At 42.8% G+C, this 18841-nt stretch overlaps 1 protein-coding gene across 12 annotated transcripts in view; it reads right to left on the minus strand.

Annotated features, from left to right (window-relative positions):
* Nucleotides 1-18841, minus strand: part of LOC306663249 (zinc finger protein 124-like) — a 368872-nt gene that overhangs the window by 344673 nt on the left and 5358 nt on the right. Inside the window, exon 1 of one of the 12 annotated variants that reach the window (XR_013764403.1) lies at nucleotides 10623-11302. The exons of the other annotated variants lie outside the window; for them this stretch is intronic. The gene's annotated coding sequence lies outside the window, so the exon portion shown is untranslated. Of the gene's footprint in view, nucleotides 1-10622; nucleotides 11303-18841 lie in introns of those variants that run through there. 12 annotated transcript variants of the gene reach the window in all.

The raw sequence follows: 18841 nt of genomic DNA on the forward strand, positions 1-18841 counted from the left end.
ATCTCTATACTTCTGTTACTAGCAAACATAGATTAAGCCTACCTGTGTCTGTAGACTTTAAACTGACTAAAACTTCTGACTCTGGCAGTTTCTCTTGATAGTTATCAGGCACATTTGCCTAAGAATCTCTCTCTTGTAGCTTTTAGTCTTTATTCTAGTGGGCTAATACAAGTGTACATCTTAAGTTACATTTAAGTATTATTTCTTTTAAATGCCCAAGAATGGCTATATTTTGGTTTTAACTGTTTTGCTACGTGTTCAAGATCAAGTTGGTCAAGATGAGCCGTTCCTGTCTGTTAAAGAGTCAGCTGAGTTCCCACAGGGGTCACTCATAGAGAACTTAAGAGCAGCTTCTTAGCTCCATTAGTGCCATTGGTTAAGCAGGGTCTTCTCCATGAGGTGGCTTTCCTTGAAAGCACCAGGGATGTCTCCCTTTTTCCTTGACCCTCCTCTGCAGCAGGTGCACTGAGTGGCTTTTCCTCTAGTGGCCTCATCAATCTCCTTGATCAGGAGGTTGTGTGACCCAGAGTTGCAAAGCTCCTTGGAGAAGTCCTCTTGTTCCCTGGGTTCAGGCTGACTTTGAGGGCAAGACCCAAATATGGACTTTTCTTGACCTCTGTATTTAATCTCAATCTCCAAGTTTGATCTTAACCATCAAGCAAGTCAGTCTCACCAGTCATAAAGTAAGAGTACTGGGCTTTAGCTTCAATGTCTATAACTTTACAGTTATGTACTCCTTTTTTATCTAATTGGGGTCTACATTATCTGTCCTATAGGTGATGGCTTTTCAAGTTAATCTATGGTGCACTTCTGCAAAATATCAGGCAACAGAGTTTACAAGGAAATAAAAAATGGAATCACCAACAGAAAAGCATTCAGCTTGTGCAATAGCTATCTAGAATTTTGGCTGAGTTATTCATTATATCCCCTGGTTGAGATCACAGTAATCTTTACAACAAACATCAAACTTGTGAACAACAACTTTAAAAGAGTTAAAGTCTGGCTTACTTTGGAGCCATTCTGATGTGCAGCAGGGTTGTGAGGCAGAGTCTTATCTCAGGTAAGGTGGGGCTTTTCACAAATCTTAGGTAAAATGTTCTGAAGCTAATTTTTCCTCTTTTGCCATGACCATCATGACCAAACTCTCAAGTTCAATGAGGGGCAAAGGAGTATTAGAAAATAAAGGACTATAAACACAGATTTTGAAGAATAAGCTGAGATCAGATGGAGCTCTGTTTTCTGATGGAAATGCAGATCTAAAGAGTTATGTCAGCAATCTCTATATATGTGCAATGTTAGGTTCCACAGGTACGGTAAGGTGGGCAGGAACCAGAGAAGGGTGCTGATGAAACACTGGTTATCTAGAAAAACAATTCCTCCCTGCCCAAGAGCTGTGTGTCTGAGATCAATGTACTGCCACAGTAGTTAGGCATCTTGTGCCCCTGCACAGGAGCACTCCCAGCCACCAGGCATGCCACAGTCATGAGGTCATCAGAGACCCCAATCTCAGTCACTGTTGTCCCACTTTTGCTATTGCACATTACACTTTGTTAAACGTCATTTTAAGAAGTTTACATACATTGGCTCTTGAGTCTATATGAACATTAGTTAACATAATTTAACATTATATCTAAAACATGAATTAAAGAAAGGCTGAGAGAGCTTTTAAGTTTCCTTTTGTGTGGCAAAGTGGTAAAATGCTTTCATGCTTAAACTTTAAACAAATCAGGCTCTCAATAACTTTTAGAAATACATTTAACAAATTTTACATATACCCTATTGATGACAGGTCCTATAATAGAACATTAAATGATAGGTTTACCATTACAGACAAGTTTAATTTGGAGAATAGCAGCTTGATGAATTTTCTGCTTTAAAGACTTGTGTACCTGGAAAATATGAACACATTTAATATACAAAGAATAATGTTTTTAAGTATGTTACTCCATGGAATAACTTTGTAAATTAATTAGATGTCTCTAACAAACACATTGAGTAATCCCATACATGTCAACTCTAATTCACTCATCTTATTGTAAAAAAACACAAGATATCAGACAAGTGTACCAACAGTATTTGCCGTCTCTTTCCTGTTGAAGAAAAGTCCTAGAAAAATTGATGTTAGGCATTTTATAAACATCAACATTTTATTAGTGTGAACACCTAGAGACTTGTGAGTTAATTTTAAAGACATTTTACTTCTATTAGTTTACCCAATTTAAATTGAACCTTTTTAAATCACGGGAATTAAAAATATTTGGATCCATTTCTAAAATTTTAATTTTTATGTGCGCTTATATTTAACACAAAAGCAAAGGCCTTGTAATGCTTATCTCCATTGCAATGTAACGGATGTTCAAAAATAACTCTAGAGTTGGATAAAAAGAACTGATCAAAAATTATTAACCTAGTTATGTAGGATCAAAATTGTGAGCTCAAAAATATAGCATTTAAGAAAAATAAGAGTCCTAGAAGAAAAATGATAATGGTCATTAATTATAGCATGAGACAATGAGAAGGAGAGAAAAGGTGAAAGTGAGAAACGTATTCTGAGTTGTAGCCTAGGAGAAATTTAAAATGGACACTTTTTTTTCCTTGGGTTTGAGACTGGTCTCCCACTGCACCTTCCTACATTTACATTTCAATGTACGCCTTGACTGAGATCTGAATCTGAAAGGGGCTAAAATGTTCTAGCAGAAACGTGATGCTAAGGTCCTTTTAATCCTTTTTCCTGGTTAGTAATCAATTTAGGTTTGGACACAGAAAATTGTCAAACAATTATCTCCCACTACTTCTGGGGAATGGGGCTACTTATATTACACTGGGAAGCAGGGGAAGATGGAGAAGCAGGGTCTGGAGGCGCTTGAGCCTGCAGGAAGAGCTAAGAAGCAAGAAAGAAGAGACTTGAAGATAAAGAATCCCTTTCCATCTGCCCGCTCACTCATGGAAGCTGTGTGCCATTACACAAACGGATTTTGATGGCTTTCAGTACAGGGGGTCGGGCGAAGGGTTCCCAAGGTTGAATCTGCCAGATTGCAGGGCCCAGATTCCATGGTGGGGACTGATAGAGCCGAGTCTCTGGCAGGGCATCCCGAGGGCAGAGTACTGGGCTGGAGATGAGGGGCAGCACATTGATTGTGTCGTCACACAAGCACCAATGTGTGTGTCGGGCAAAAGTCGAGAAGGGTTTGAGGACGTGATATCAGGGTTTTCGAGTACGAGTGCGTGAGCGTGAGATGAGCCTCAAACCTGAGAATCTCCACCATAAAATCAGGAATCCACCTAGCAGATAAGACCGACTATAGGGGCCAGCCGTAACTATAAAAGTTGTGCCTGGGGGCACCCCCCCCACCCCTCAGCCACCTTGAGGGTCCCGGATAAATCGGCCTAGGGGAACTGGCCTAGAGGACTCACCAACCTGAAGTCCGGTGATGAATGCAGAGCAGAGTGTCCAGGCAGAATGGAAGGTGGGGCTGTGTCCGGGGGCACTGGGGCATCGGATGGGGTTCCACCCAGATGAGAGACAGTGGAAGATCCCATCCCAAGTCATGGCACCAATGTAAGGGATCCCACGGAAAACACACTGGACACGGGTAATCACATAAGGGAATGTATTAAGCAAACAGAGTGTCTCCCTACAGGGTAAGAGAGAAAATGAGAGGAAAAGAGAAAGGAAAGAGAAAGGGTGCATGCTAGAGAGAGTGGAAAGCGAGGAGGAGGAAAAGCAAGTGTGTAGGAGAGAAAAGCAAGAGAGGAAAGATGGCGGTTGAATTCCGCCGGGCTAACAGGGGACTAATAATGGAGAAGGATACTGGCAAGCTGACTGATGAACCAATAGCTAGCTAGGATGTTCACAGATTGACAAGTGGTTCGGAGGCGGGGAAAATGGCTGCATCGGAAAGGGCCGGGGAACAGCTTTTATACATTACAGTTCCAACCAAACCAAAGACACTGACAAATTTCTAGGGACATATGACTTCCCACATTGAACAGGAAGAACATACACAATTTAAACAGATCTATATGAACCAATGAAATAGAAGAAGCCAACAAAAGCCTACCAAGAAAAGTTCAGGACCAGACAGATTATCAGCCAAGTTCTATAAGACCTTCAAAGAAGAACTCATTCCAAAATTTCTCAAAGTATTCCAGGAAATAGAAAAGGAGGGAACCTTTCCAAACTCATTCTATGAAGCTAATATCACCCTCATACCAAAACCAAAGACACATCAAGGAAAGAAAATTTTAGACCAACATCCTTGTTGAATATAGATGCAAAAGTCCTGAACAATATCCTGGCAAACCACATATTAAGAAGATAGTGCACCACAATCAAGTGGGCTTCATCCCAGGAATGCAAGGTTGCTTCAACATACATAAATCGATAAACGTAATCTATCATATCAATAGACTTATGGATAAGAATCATATGGTTATTTCAATTGATGCAGAACATGCATTCGACAAAATACAACATCCCTTCATAATCAAAACACTAGAAAAAATAGCGATAGTAGGAACATACTTCCACATTGTAAAGGCTATTTATGCTAAACCCACGACCAACATTATTCTTAATGGAGAAACACTGAAAGCATTCCCTTTAAAAATTGGAACTGGATAGGGATGCCCTCTTTCACCACTTCTATTCAAGATCATTCTTGAAATACTAGCCAAAGCAATTAGACTAATGAAATTAAAGGGATATGAACAGGAAAAGAGGAACTCAAACTGTCACTCTTTGCTGATGACAGGATTCTATACTTAGAGGATCCAAAACCTCCACCAGAAAATTTCTAGACCTCATAAATGAATTCAGCAAAGTAGCAGGATATAAAATGAACATGCATAAATGTAAAGCATTTTTATTCATACGCGATGAAACATCTGAAATGGAAATGAGGAAAACAACTCCGTTCACAATAGCCTTAAAAAAAAAAAAAAAAAAAAAAAACTTGGGAATCAATCTTACCAAAAAGAGGTGAAAGATCTCTATACTGAAAACTAAACTACAGAACACTGAAGAACAAAATTGAAGAAGACCTTAGAAGATGGAAAGACCTCCCATGTTCTTGGATAGGCAGAATTAATATTACCAAAATGGCCATACTTCCAAAGGCACTACACAGATTTAATGCAATTCCAATTAAAATCCCAATAACATTTCTCACAGAAATAGAAAAAGGAATCATGAAATTCGTCTGGAAGAACAAGAGACCCAGAAGAGCCAAAGGAATCCTGGGCAGAAAAAGTGATGCAGGAGGTACCACAATACCAGACCTCAAACTCTACTATAGAGCAACAGTACCAAAACGGCATGGTATTGGCACCAAAATAGACAGGTAGACCAATGGTACAGGATAGAAGACACGGAGACAAACCCGCATAAGTACAGTAACCTCATACTAGACAAAGGTGCCCAAAAACTTACAATGGGGAAAAGATAGCCTCTCTAACAAATGGTGCTGGCAAAACTGGAAAACCACATGCAGTAAAATGAAATTAAACCTGTATCTCTCACCTGTAGATGTTCAGAGATGGGTTTGCTGAGGGTGAGGACAAATGATGCCTACCCTACTTTGCCTTACCCAGCACGCTTACTCAGGCATGGGAGATCGAGCTCTGAAGGCAGGGATCTAATTTTATTTAGGGTTGCACAGGACATATATAGGCACATTATCCAATCGGGTTAACATGCTTGTTAAAGTATAACAGAGTCAGCCTATAGGTGAACTCAAGGCTCCAGGTAGTGTAAACAAACCAAGTATGTCTGAGCCATTCTGCCCAGCAACAGGTCTGAGACAAAGGGCTGAGGGAATGGCAAGCTCCAGCACACAGCATGAGACAAGGCAGCGTGGGCCAGCTCACATCACAGCTTTCTGTGATGCATGACACAACAAGGCCCCCCCTCAGCTCAAACTCAGCCTCAGCAACTGCAAAGACCTTCACTCCATGGCGAGTCTTTACCATTACCTCAGTTTCTCTGTTCAGACTGTTTGGCTTCCTTAGACCATGGTGTCAGTGACTGCTGTCAGATAAGCTTGAGGAATGTTCCCTACACTCACCCTGTACAAAACTCAACCCAAAGTGGATCAAAATGGATCAAGGATCTAGGAATTAGGGTATAGACCCTTCACCAAATAGAAGATAAAGTAGGCCCAAATCTCCATCACAGTGGTTTATGACCAGACTTCTTTAATACTACACCCATAGCACAAGAAATAAATGCAAGAATCATAAGTGGGACAGATTCAAACTAAAAAGCTTTTTCTCAGCAAAGGAAACAATCAATAATGTGAAAAGAGAGCCTACAGAATGGGAGAAAATCTTTTCCACACACCTTCAGAGAGTGCACTCATCTCCAAAGTTTATAAAGTACTTAAAAACTTTACACCCAAAATACAAAGAACCCAATCAATAAAAGGGCTAGGAACTAGGCACACACTTCAGAGAAAAAGATAACAGGTGATCAACAAATATATGAAGAAGTGCTCATCATCCCTAGTAATTAGACAAATGCAAATTAAAACCACCCTCAGATTCCATCTAATTCCAATTAGAATGGCTATACTCAAGAATACAAGCAATAATAACTGTTGGCGTGGATGTGGGGAAAAAGGCACACGCATACGTTGCTGGTGGAGTTGCAAATTGGCGGCAACCACTCTGAAAGCAGTATGGAGATTCCTCACAAAACTTGCAATGGACCCACCATTTGACCCAGCTATCCCATTCCTCGGTTTACACCAAAAAGATTTAAAATCAGCATACTACAGTGATCCAGCCACATCGATATTCATAGCAGCTCAATTGACAATAGCTAGATTGTGAAACCAACCTAGATGCCCTTCAACTGACGAATGGATAAAGAAACTGTGGTATATATACAGAATGGATTATTACTCAGCCATAAAGAAGAAAAAATCATGAAATTTGCTGGAAAAATGGATGAATTTGGAAAACATCATGCTAAGTGAAAAGGTGAAGTCCAAAACTCCAAAGGTCATATGTTTTCTCTGATAAGTGATGATGATATATAAAGATGGGGGTAGTGGGGGTAAGAGACGAATGAAGGAACTCTGGATGTGTAAAGGAAAATGGGGTGGAGGGGGTGGTGGGGATGGAAAGATAGCCGAATGAAACAGGTGTTACCCTATGTATATGTATGATTACATGAATGGTGTGAATCTACATTGTGTACAACCATAGAAGTAAGAAGTTGTACCCCATTTGTGTACAATGAATCAAAATGCAGTCTGTAAAAATTAAAAAAAAAATAATAAAGAAAAGAGCTCTACAAGGAAACCAATACATTACATTCATAAGTGAAAGTTTTAAAGTAGAGGTTAAATACAATTTTGGACAAAAGTTATGAAAAAGTTATTCACAAAATGAAAAATAAGAATAACAATATTTTTAAAGATGTTCAACCGCAAATATAATCTGGTAAAAACCAACAATGAGGTATGTTCGTGTCAGATGGGCCAGGATGAAAGAGATGGAAAAGCTCATAATCAAAGTTTATGCACACAGGATTATTCAGATATTTTCAGTGTTCCTCCTAGTGCCATTCAACTTGTCTTATTCTGCCTCTCACTCTCCCTCTTGGCCATGAACAAAAATCTCCTGTTCTGAAGTAATATTTTTGATCAAGAAGTTTTACATGGTTTTGTCATATTTCTTTCATGTGCTTTTAGGAATTTAACATTGAATCATATATTATTTTACTTTAAAAAAAGAGAAGAAGGAGAAGAAGAAGAAGAAGAAGGAGGAGGAGGAGGAGGAGGAGGAGGAGAAGGAGGAGGAGGACGAGGAGGAGGACGAGGAGGAGGAGGAGGAGAAGAAGAAGAAGAAGAAGAAGAAGAAGAAGAAGAAGAAGAAGAAGAAGAAGAAGAAGAAGAAAAGAAGAAGAAGAAAAGAAACTGGTGTAGGAGGGACCCCATGAAAAGGGAAGAGAGATCAGTGCAGCAGAGAAGGGAGACTGAGGGGAAAGGAGGAGGAATGGGAAGAGGGAACAGTGGAATCAAGGTGAACAAACCATGCAACGTGCACGCACCAGTGCATCACAGTGACCTCCACAATCACGTTTATCTAGAAAGCATCGATCAAAAAAAAGATAACTGAAAAAAAAAAATAAGTACAGCAGAGTAAAGGACACAGGAAGAGAGTAGGAGAAAGGGGAGTTACTGGGACTGAAGTGGAGCAAATTACCCGCACGCTGGCATGTTATGTAAAAAATGAACCCCAATGTTCGCCAGGGACGGGGGTGCACCTGTAATCCTAGCAACCTGGGAGGCTGAGGCAGGAGGACGCAAGTTTGAGAGAAGCCTCAGCAACATAGCAAGGTCCTGAGCAACTTAGTGAGACCGTCTCAAAATAAAAAATAAAAAGGAGTGAGTGTAAGGCTCAGTGGTAAAGTGCATAGACTCAAACTGTGTTAGCAAACAGATAAAAGAATAAAATGAACCCCAATATTATGTATAATCACAATGTGCTAATAAAAATGGAAAGAAAATAAAACAGAAAAATTTTAAAAACATACAACTTGAGAAAATAAAAGCTTAAGCAATGTCCTCATTTTGATGCCAAACATGTAAACAAAGGAAATGAAAAGAGACAACATAGTCCTATTAGAAGCATTTTTCCTAACATTCTAAAAATATGTCTCATGAATAAAATGATCAAATACAAAAGATTTGGGTGGCGGGGAGAAAAAAATAACAGAATGAATCAAAATCTATACCCTAGGTAAAGGTATGATTACACAAATGTTACGCCTCTACTTCATGTACAAACAGAGAAACACATGTATCCCATTTGTTTACAATAAAAATGAATTTAAAAAAAAGAAAAAATACAAAAGATTTTAAAGTCTGGTGGAGCGGCACATGGCTCTAATCCCAGTGGCTATGGAGGGCTGACACAGGAGGGTCTCGAATTCAAGGCCAGCCTCAGGAAAAGCGAGGCAAGAGGGAAGTCAGTGAGACCCGTCTCTGAAGAAAATATAAAATACGGCTGGAGATGAGGCTCAGTGGTCAAGTGCCGCTGAGTTCGAAAAGAAAAAAAAAAAAAAAGTCAAAAAAAAAAAGATTTAAAAATATGGAATATTTAAACTTGTCATTATGAATAAATACTGTCAACGTTTCAGGAAAAATTGGAACTCAAGTGAGCAGATCATTTCAAGTGAGGGCTGGGGAGATAGCTCTGCTGGTAGAGTGCTTGCCTTGCAAGCACAAACCCCTGAGTTTCGATCCCGTACCCGGACCCCCCGCAAAAAAAAAAAAAAAAAGTTCCTTAATCAAAGTGAGTAACACAAGGGCTGGTGCGGAGGGAGCACAGATGTGTCAGGAAGGACCAGGAAGGCCCCTGCCAGCTGGGCCTCCTCCCACCTGGTCCTGCTCACTGAAATACTCCCTGGCCGCCCTCCCAGGAGACCTGCACCAGGACTCCATCTGTGAGGCTTTTCAGGTTTGCACAGCACTGCACTGGGGTGGGTGGCTCTCATGCTCTGGAGAGTTCTTGGCTCCTTGACGTCTGTGAAACATGCAAGGGGCACAAATCACTGCTGACCTGGCCCTCAGCACCAGCATCCACAGGCTGCTGCCACCTGTCTCCACGGAATGGACACACGGGCTTGGGGACACAGGGACCATGTCCCAAGGAGGCCGCTGTCTAGATGAGGCTGTTCCAGGAGGTTCCTCAGACCCACAGACTCCAGCTGCTCCCCTGGCAAGCTGCACCCCAACATTAGGTTGCTTCCTATGAGTATCTGACCCCGAGCCTGAAATTGCCTGCACCCTGAAGAACACAGGCCAGTTGTGGCACCTTGGGGCAGCCCCAGTGTAGGACAAGACAGTGGCTGAGACGACAAGGACCCTGTGAAGAGTCCAGAGGAAACTCCTACCCAAAGACATTAAGGTGTCTGTGTCTGGGAAAGGTAAAAGTAAGATAGGCCCAAGCATCTTAAGAGAAGTTCCAGGTGAGTGTTCTCTGTTTTCACCACATGGAAAATTCACAGGTAGAAAACAAATCTTTTAAGAAGTATCATCCATTATTCACTTAAAACATGCTAATTTAGTATTGGGCCCAGCTGACTGTAGTGACGGGAACATAGTTGATAGTAGCTGTGAACGGGAGGGGGAGTAAGATTCAGGAATGTGGAGAGAGGTGCATGATTAGGGGTTCACTGACAGCCCTAGGACGGGGGAAGGCTGGGAAAGGAAACGGAAACTGAGACCCTGTTTCCCCAAAAATGCCAAAGAAGGGGTGGGGCAGATGAATGATGGTGACCCTAGACCAATGACCTTCCACACAGGAACCCTATCTCCAGGTCCATATTCCCTGAAAGGATCTGCCTTCACTGCACGCTGAGAGACTGGGACCGCAGATCATGATTTGGAAGAGACAGTTCTGCCAACGTGGCTGCAGACCACCGACCACCCGGGACCCAGCCCACACCAAGGCCTGAAGGCAGCAGGGCTGAGCTGGAGCAGCATCTGACCTCAGCTCTGGGTGGGCCAACTCTGGAGCTGACAGAGGGAGGCCAGAGTCCAGCCCACCCCTGGCTCCCACCAGTTTCTAACCACCCCACCTCCCCCAGGAGTCCTGGCCCCACCACTCACCATTTCCTGCCTTCTGGAAAGTCCAGACATCCTTCCTGGGGATCTCACAGCACCTGCAGCTCACAGGGAGACAGTCTCAGCCAGAGCCACGGGGGCCTCACACAGCAGAGGAGACACAGTCCTGGAGATGGATTCTGAGCTGCACAGGGTGAGAGACCAAGGCCTGTGACTGTGGAAGGCCACCCCCTCCCACCAGCTGCCTGCTGACTGGCCAGGGCTGCACAAGACCCCTCTCTCACCCCAGCCCACACATGCACCCTTCATGCCCCTGAGGGACAGGAGATGGATCACACTCCTGGATACATGAGGGCAGGGGTACAAAGTTCTTTTTAGGCAGGGTTTCCTCCCTGCAAGGGGGCCTGCCCCACCAAGGGGACATTTCCATACCTGCAGCCCACAACACATCAGGCAGATACCCAAGGAGGAACCCACTGTTCTGAGACCTACAGAAAAAGTCAAATTCTCAAGATGTGAACAGTACACACTATATCAATAAACACTGATCATCACCAAAGAACTAGCAGGGAAACCATACCACAAAAGAAATATTGAAATACTAGACATTTTTGAAAGAGAAGACTGTCCTAAAAAGATGACAAGTAAGAGAGAAATAGAAATCACCATCCCAACAGATTCATAAAACCCAACTCAGGAATACAAGAAATGTAAAAAACAAACAAACAAACAAACAAAAAAAAAACCCAACATAAAACAAACAAACAAACAAACAAAAAGATAAAAAAACAAGTTAAATCCCGCCATGGTGTACACCTGTAATCCCAGGGCCTGGGGAAGCTGAGACCATAGGACCACAAATTCAAAGTCAGCCTCAGCAAGTCAGCAAGAACATGAAAAATAACATGAAAACAAAATTAAAAGTTGAAGGGACTGGGGGTAGCCAGGCACAGTGGCCCATGCCTGTAATCCCAGGGTCTGGTGGCTGACACAGGAGGATTGAGGCCAAAGTCAGCCTAAAAGTGAGGCCCTAAGCTACTCACTGACACCGTCTCCAAATAAAATACAAAAACAGGACTTGGATATGGCTAAGTCGTCAAGTGTCCCCTGAGTTCAATCCCCAGTACCACCCCCCAAAAAAAGGACTGGGGGTGTGACTCAGTGGTTGAGTCTCCTTGGGTGCAATCCACAATAGAAAGAAAAATATGAAAAAAAGTGCATACAATTTCTTATGCCTTATCATGATGTAGTGAAATTAGAATTCAACACCAAAACAACAGAAAGTTTACACGTAGTTCACAGCTATGAATGCCTACATAAGAAAGCCAAAGAGTTCCCAAATGAATAACCTAATGATGCAGCTCAAGGACTCTCAAAAAACAACAAACCATTCCAAAACGGGTAGAAGGAAACAATATGAGGTTTGAAATCAATGACATAGAGGAAAAAAATATATAGGATCAATGAAACAAAGAATTGGTCCTTTGAAAAGCAAAACAAGATTCATGAGCCCTTAGCCAAACTAATCAAAAGAAGAGAGAAGACCCAAATTAACAAATCCAGAGATGAAAAAGGACAAAAAACCACGGACACCACAGACATTCAGGATCTTTATGGACTACTTTGAAAACTTACGGTCTAATGAATTGGAAAAACAAGAATAAATGGACACATTTCTAGACACGTATGCATGATGGTGAGTCAAAAGGACATATAAAACCTAAACAGATTTAAACTCTGAAATGACATAGAGGCTATAATAAAAAAAAAAAAAAAAAAACTTCCAATATAGAAAAGCCCAGGACCAGATGGATTCTCAGTTGAATTCTACCAGACCTTTAAAGAACAAATACAAACACTCTTCAAATTATTCTGTGAAACAGAACAGAAAGGATGGAACACTTCCAAATTCATCCTATGAAGCTAGTATCACCCTCATACAAAACCAGAATAAGGCTACATTGGAAAAACAAAATTATACCAATATATCTGATGAACCAGATAAAAATCCATTAAAAACACAGTAACAAATTGTAGACAACATAATAAGATTGTGCACCATGATCAAGTTGGTTTATCCCAGGGTAGCAAGGATGTTTTAACAAATACAAATCAGTAAAAGTAATTCACCACATGAAATACAATAGAACAAAAACACTCATGTAGTCATCTCAATATATGCAGAGGAAGCCTTGACAAAACTAAGCAACCATTCATGACAAAAACACTGAAGGAAACTGGGGACAAGAAAACCCCTCAACATCATAAAGTCTATATACAAAAAACTCAAATCCACCATTGCAGTGAATGGAGAAACACTGAAAGCATTCCCTCTACGATCAGGAATTAAGATGTCCACTCTCACACTCTTATTCAATATGGTACTAGAAATTCTAGCCAGAGCAATTATGCAAGAGAAGGAAATAAAAGGAACAAAAGTACCAAAGGAAAATGTCAAATTGTCACTGTTTGTAAGTGATATAATCCTAACTTAGAAGATCCACACAGCTCCATCAGGAGATTGCTGGCAATAATAAACACATTCAGTAAAGTAGCACATCACAAAATGAACATGCAAAAATCAATGGCTTTCCTACACATCAATAATGAATATGCAAAGAGAGAAAAACAATCAGGAAAAACAGACCTATTCGCAAAGGCCCCTCCCAAACAAAGCAAAACAAAAAAACCATGAATAAATGTACCAAGAAAGGAAAAGATCTCTATGATGAAAATCATGAAACACTGAAGAAAGACAATAGTGGAACAGTTTTGAATTTGAGAAAGACACAGGAAGATGGAACGACCTCCCATGTTTATGGATAGCATAATTAATAATGTTTAAAATGGCCATACTACCAAAAGCACTATATAGGTTCAATGCAATGCCCATCAAAATATTGAATGTTTTAGCAGAACTGCATGGTACTGGCACAAATAAAAAAATAAAATCACAGGTTCATCTGCTGATCATCCAACAGGAACCAGCAGACTGACCGCAGACCACCAGTAGAGCACCAGCTAGCTGCCGGCTGTTGCCTGGAAGTTCACTGTCACAGTACCTGCAGGTTTGGTTACACGAGCTGCCACAATTTTGAGACAACAGCCAGGGACCTGTAGGACCCTGGCTGGGCTGACTGAGCCCGGTCTCCAGGACCCCTCAGCCCAAACCGACCACTCCCTTCCTCCGAGGTCCTCAGACTAACTGACGGCTCCCCACTGCTAGGACCCCCAGACTGACTGACTGTGCCCTACCACCAGGACCCCCTACTGAATGACTGCACTCTGCCTCCAGGATCCCACAACCAGACCGACCACACCCCACCTCCAGGACCCCTGCCCAACCAACGTACCCCGCCGCTAGACCTCTGCCCAACCAACTGCACCCCACCTCTAGGACCTCTAGCCCATCACGCCCCACACCCCCAAGCTGCAGCTCCCCATTGACCAACACATTTGGAAGCCAGAGTGGCCATCTTGGATAATCCTGGAAGCCATATCTTCCATCTTTAGGTGGGGCAAATCCCATCCTGAGATGCCTGCTGGAGACAGGAAGCTCATTGTAAGGTACCTCTCCTACATCAGCCTACTGAACACTGGGAAGTTGGAATACTATATGATGGTTATAGTGTAGATTTTTTTTCTCCTTATTGAAAAATTTTTAAGTTTTTATTTCTTTACTTTTCTGGCTCTATTTTCCTTTTGTTTACCTGTTCCCTCAGAGTCTCTTTCTCCTTTTTGCATGCTAACAACCAACTTCTTGTGATTATACTCTCACTCTTTCTATGATCTAGAACTTCTGTATATTCTTTTGTCATCCCATTAACAGCTATATCCTACACCCCTCCCCATCCTCATTGTCCTCCCTTAGAAACTGCACACCTTATTGCAAATCTATTTGTTATACTGAAGATAAGAATTGAACTCATTCTTTTATTATGACAATATTGTTAATGTCCTCATAGGGGTTATTTGGTTTAGGGTTGCATATTGTCTGAACTGGACACTGCTAATATTGATCTCTCCCTTAAAGGAAAAGTATTGGACACCTATAGGGTCACTATAAGACCATAGGGGGGAAACTACAATACCCCAGATCTGCACTGCTAGAGGGGAAGATATGTGAAGAACATGAAAAAACAAGGGAAGAAGAATAATCCAACCAAACCTAGATTCTCCTACATTCACAGAATCCAGTGACAGTATGGTAGAAATGGTCAGGGGAAAACCAAAAAAAAAAAAAAAACATGGACCAATAGGACAGAAAACACAGAGACAAAAACCCACTTAGCTTACAGTCATCTCATCGCGACAAAGATGCTAACACCATACACTGGAGAAAACCACAGTCTCTTTAATCAGTGGGTGCTAGGGAAAACTGGTTAGCCATAGGTAGAAGAATGGACTGGACCCCTTATCTCTCATCCTGCAAAAGTGTCAATGCAAAAGGATCAAAGACCTGGGAATCAGTCCAGAAGTTATGCAATTCCTAGAGGAAAATGTTAGGCTCCAGGGCACAGGGTAGCAGTGGCCATGTCGGGGAGCCACCAGGCAATGAGGATAGGCAATGCCAAGAAAGACAGGGCAGCAGCTGAGGACACAGTATCCTGCACAGTTTTCCAAAGGGAAAAACTCTGCTCAGACACTGATACAGTGTTTGTGCCTAAAGAAGATAAAGAGGGGCACAAGGATTAAAAAAAAAAAAAAAAATTAAGATTCCCTTCATAGTTTCCTGTCTTCCTTCTTTTGTTAGAAATACTGGACTTTCCCAAGGAATCAGATAAGCACTTGGAAATAGCTGGGCAAGGTAAACATTACTTCTGCAGAAGGGCTACTGAACCAGTCTGGTAAGCAAGCATATCTGGACAGGCAGAAGTCCACCTATTTTCATCCTGAATGCAGCACTGTCCCTTGCTCTGGACTGGAGGAGCTTGTTCATGATCCACACAATTGGTTAATTTAAAATTGGGAGGGCAAAGGGAAGGCTATAGTTACAACAGGATCTCTTCGCACACTAAGCACTATGGCTAAAGACAGAGGACCGAGGAGAATTATATCTGGGGTTGTGAACATGTCCAAGCCCCTGCATTCCTGCCCACCACGGGGACACAGCACGTACTTGTTGGGGAGCTTACCACGGCTCACTTTAATCCGAAAGTATTATAACTGAATTGACTCCAACTCCCCATACACTGTAATTGTAAGTTTTAGGTCCCGTAAACATGTGCTTTGATACATATTAGTAAAACTCACCAGAATACAGGTTAACCTTTCTTTTCTTCTTTTTCTTTTCTTTTTGGTGGCACTGGGGATTGAGCCTGGCACGTTGAGCATGCTAGAAAGTACTCTATTACTAAGCAACCACCCAGCTCTACAGGTGTAACTCTGACGGAGATATTCACCTACACTCCTTCCTTCCTTCCTTCCTTCCTTCCTTCCTAAGTACTTTTACAGTTGACTTCCAGGTCATTCTTGTATTTCCCTCATAAGAAAAGTTCACCCACACTTCAAACAGAGGAGGACTTACCAGTGCACATGACTCCACAATCCTTCAAGTCCAAATGGCAACACATTTATTCAAAGCCAGTTTTGAAGGAAAATACAAGTGTTGGTTTTCTATTTTTCTTCTTCAGACAAACTCAAGTGAAAGAAAAAACTTATATAAGAGAAAGGGCAGCAAAGTGAGGAAGAATATGCAACTTTCACGTGCAGACTGACGTCCTGAGCCAGACAGACCCCAAGTCAGACCCCAAGAGCGGTTCACAGGCAGGAGCAACCTGGAGGATGAAGGACTCATCCTCAATTTCAGCTCCTGCAGGAACTGGTATCTTAGGGGTTGCCCCCAGTCCTAAGGAGCCACCTCAATGAACAAACACTGGGTTTGAGACCGCTTCCTGCTCATTTGGAAGAGGGTGCACATGTAAATTCACTGCTCCTGGGAGAACAGAGGGACAGGGGCCCCACAAGCCACTGCTGCTTCACAAGAAGCCCACTGAGCTCCAGACTGGCAGACGCCTTCCTGGGCAAGCTGCACACTCTGGGTGACCTGGGCTGCAGGAGCTGGCCCCAGGGCCTGTGCTTCACTGCACCCCTGCAGGACAGGGCAGCTGCAGGCACCTTGGGCAGCTCCAGCACCGCTGACCCAACCCTCAAGGCAGGCCAGAGGCTGAGGACGCATCACCCTGTCAAGGTCCCAAAGGGACCCTTCACCCAAAGACATTGGTGAGGGTTGTGTCGATGCAAGATCAAGGACCAGAAGTGCCAATCCCACTGCTTCCTCTAGGAACAGGATCCATTTCATGCTTCACCACGGCCGTCCTCCCTAATCTGAGGGGAAACAGGACTACCTTTCTTCAGCATTTTAAGCAGATTGGTCTGTCCTTGAGTAGACCCCCCCACCATGGGAACAACGTAGTCCAGACTTTGAGGACAGAACTAGTAGATCTCAAAATGACTATGTTCCAAATTAACAAGTGAATTACAACTCCAACTGAGAACAAGTGGATGATGTAGCCTTTCAATCATCTCTATTAAAGAATTCTGTTCCTGGTGACTGACAGAATCACAAGCCTTTGCCACGGGATCTGTAATGAGACAAGGAAATAATAGGAATTACTATAGTCATGTGTTATGTAGTAATAATAACCTGTATTTGGTATTTGCCTGGACTTGTAGAAACTATAATCATTAAAGTCGCCCTGGTGACAACTTGCTGTTGTGGCAGGATGACAACTCCTGATCATGCCGATTTGATCTTTATCTATGATTTGAGTGGTGGCTCCTGGTCTAGTCATGTTCTGGTCTTTTATCAATGAGGACCAGAGCATGACTGGGCTGAAAATTCATTACTTAATCCCCCTGGACATAGGAGGAAACTGGTCAGCAGCAACCGTGACCAGAGGACTCCAGGTCGCTCTGTCTCTTGACTTCCCTGGCTGCTGTCCACTCTATCACATATTGATGTTTGACTGTTGTCACGAGGCCAGCAGACTGACCACCTCTCCTGTGGTGATGACTGCCACCCAGCCTCTGGCTTATTGGACACTCAAAGACATCTGAGGAGCTGAGAGAGGCTACAGCGAGAAGAAGCCCCTCAGTCTTGCTGACTGACTTCTTGGCTTAGAGACACTGCATTGAGTAAGTCCATGGGGATTAGACTCTAGGTGAAACAAGGGAGTGAGTGAAATCTTCAACGTATTTGGACTTACTGTTATTAGGAATGTAGTTATGTGTGCACTGAATGAGTAAAATCTACTGTTGGAACCAAACGTGATTCCTCTCTTACTCACTTGCTCATGACAGAGTCTCCTCCTCTGTTTCACCTTTATGTTAGGTCCCTTGGCCAAGGAACTCCATTTTGAAAATCAGCACCTGTCCAATCCAGACATGACCTTCCCATGACGCCCACCCCCAAAGAGTCCCTTACCTCTGCAATCCACAGCAAAGACTTTAGTAGCAATCACAGGACTAGATGAGTTATTTTAACTAATCCCTAGTACATGACTATATACATAAGGAGTTTTTTTTTTCCAGCAACCTGTGTACTTTGCAGAAGGGGCAGCCTGGCAAATATTTTCTGTCAATGAAACTGCTTGAACTCAAGAGATACAACTCTCGTGGATATATGTGCCAGCTACCCTATCCGTTTGCCAGCAAACCAATAACCTACTTTTTCTTTTTTCTCAAAATTGTGTCGTTATTGGGTTGGTATCAGGGACAAGGGATGAGCTTTCTGCAACGCTGTTTTGTACAGCTAATAAAAACAAACTAGGGCTGGGCTGTGTCTCCGTGGTTAGCGCACTTGCCTTCGCATGCATGGGGCACCAGGTTCAATCCTTAGCACCACAAAAATGAATAAATAAGACATTGTGTCCATCTACAACTAAAATTATAAAAGGAAAGAAAAGAAAAGGCATCCTGGCTCTCATCCCAGTTCACTTCCCTCCTCCTTTCTGTAACCCATCCTCCTTCCTGTAAGTCCCACCTGGGTTCATCCCACCTTCCATTCCCCACCTCTGGGACTAACGGAGCCGGCTGGAGGTTGCTCACGGGGAGCCTCAGGGTCTTCTCTGTGAACTGGGCCTTGATGGCGCTCCTCGCTGTCTGCGGTCAGCCTCCAGGTGAGGTTGAAATGGGCCAGCGCCCCCAGGGCCTGGTCTAGTTCTCCCTCCACGGTGGGGGCTTCCCGCTCGCCGTCCGTCAGGCTGCGAACTCACACTCGCCTTACCTCCTGGACTCTCACCCTGCTCTCCCTGCAGCTGCTT

Source organism: Sciurus vulgaris, assembly GCF_902686455.1.
Source record: "Sciurus vulgaris genome assembly, chromosome: 6".
NCBI classification, from domain to species: domain Eukaryota; kingdom Metazoa; phylum Chordata; class Mammalia; order Rodentia; family Sciuridae; genus Sciurus; species Sciurus vulgaris.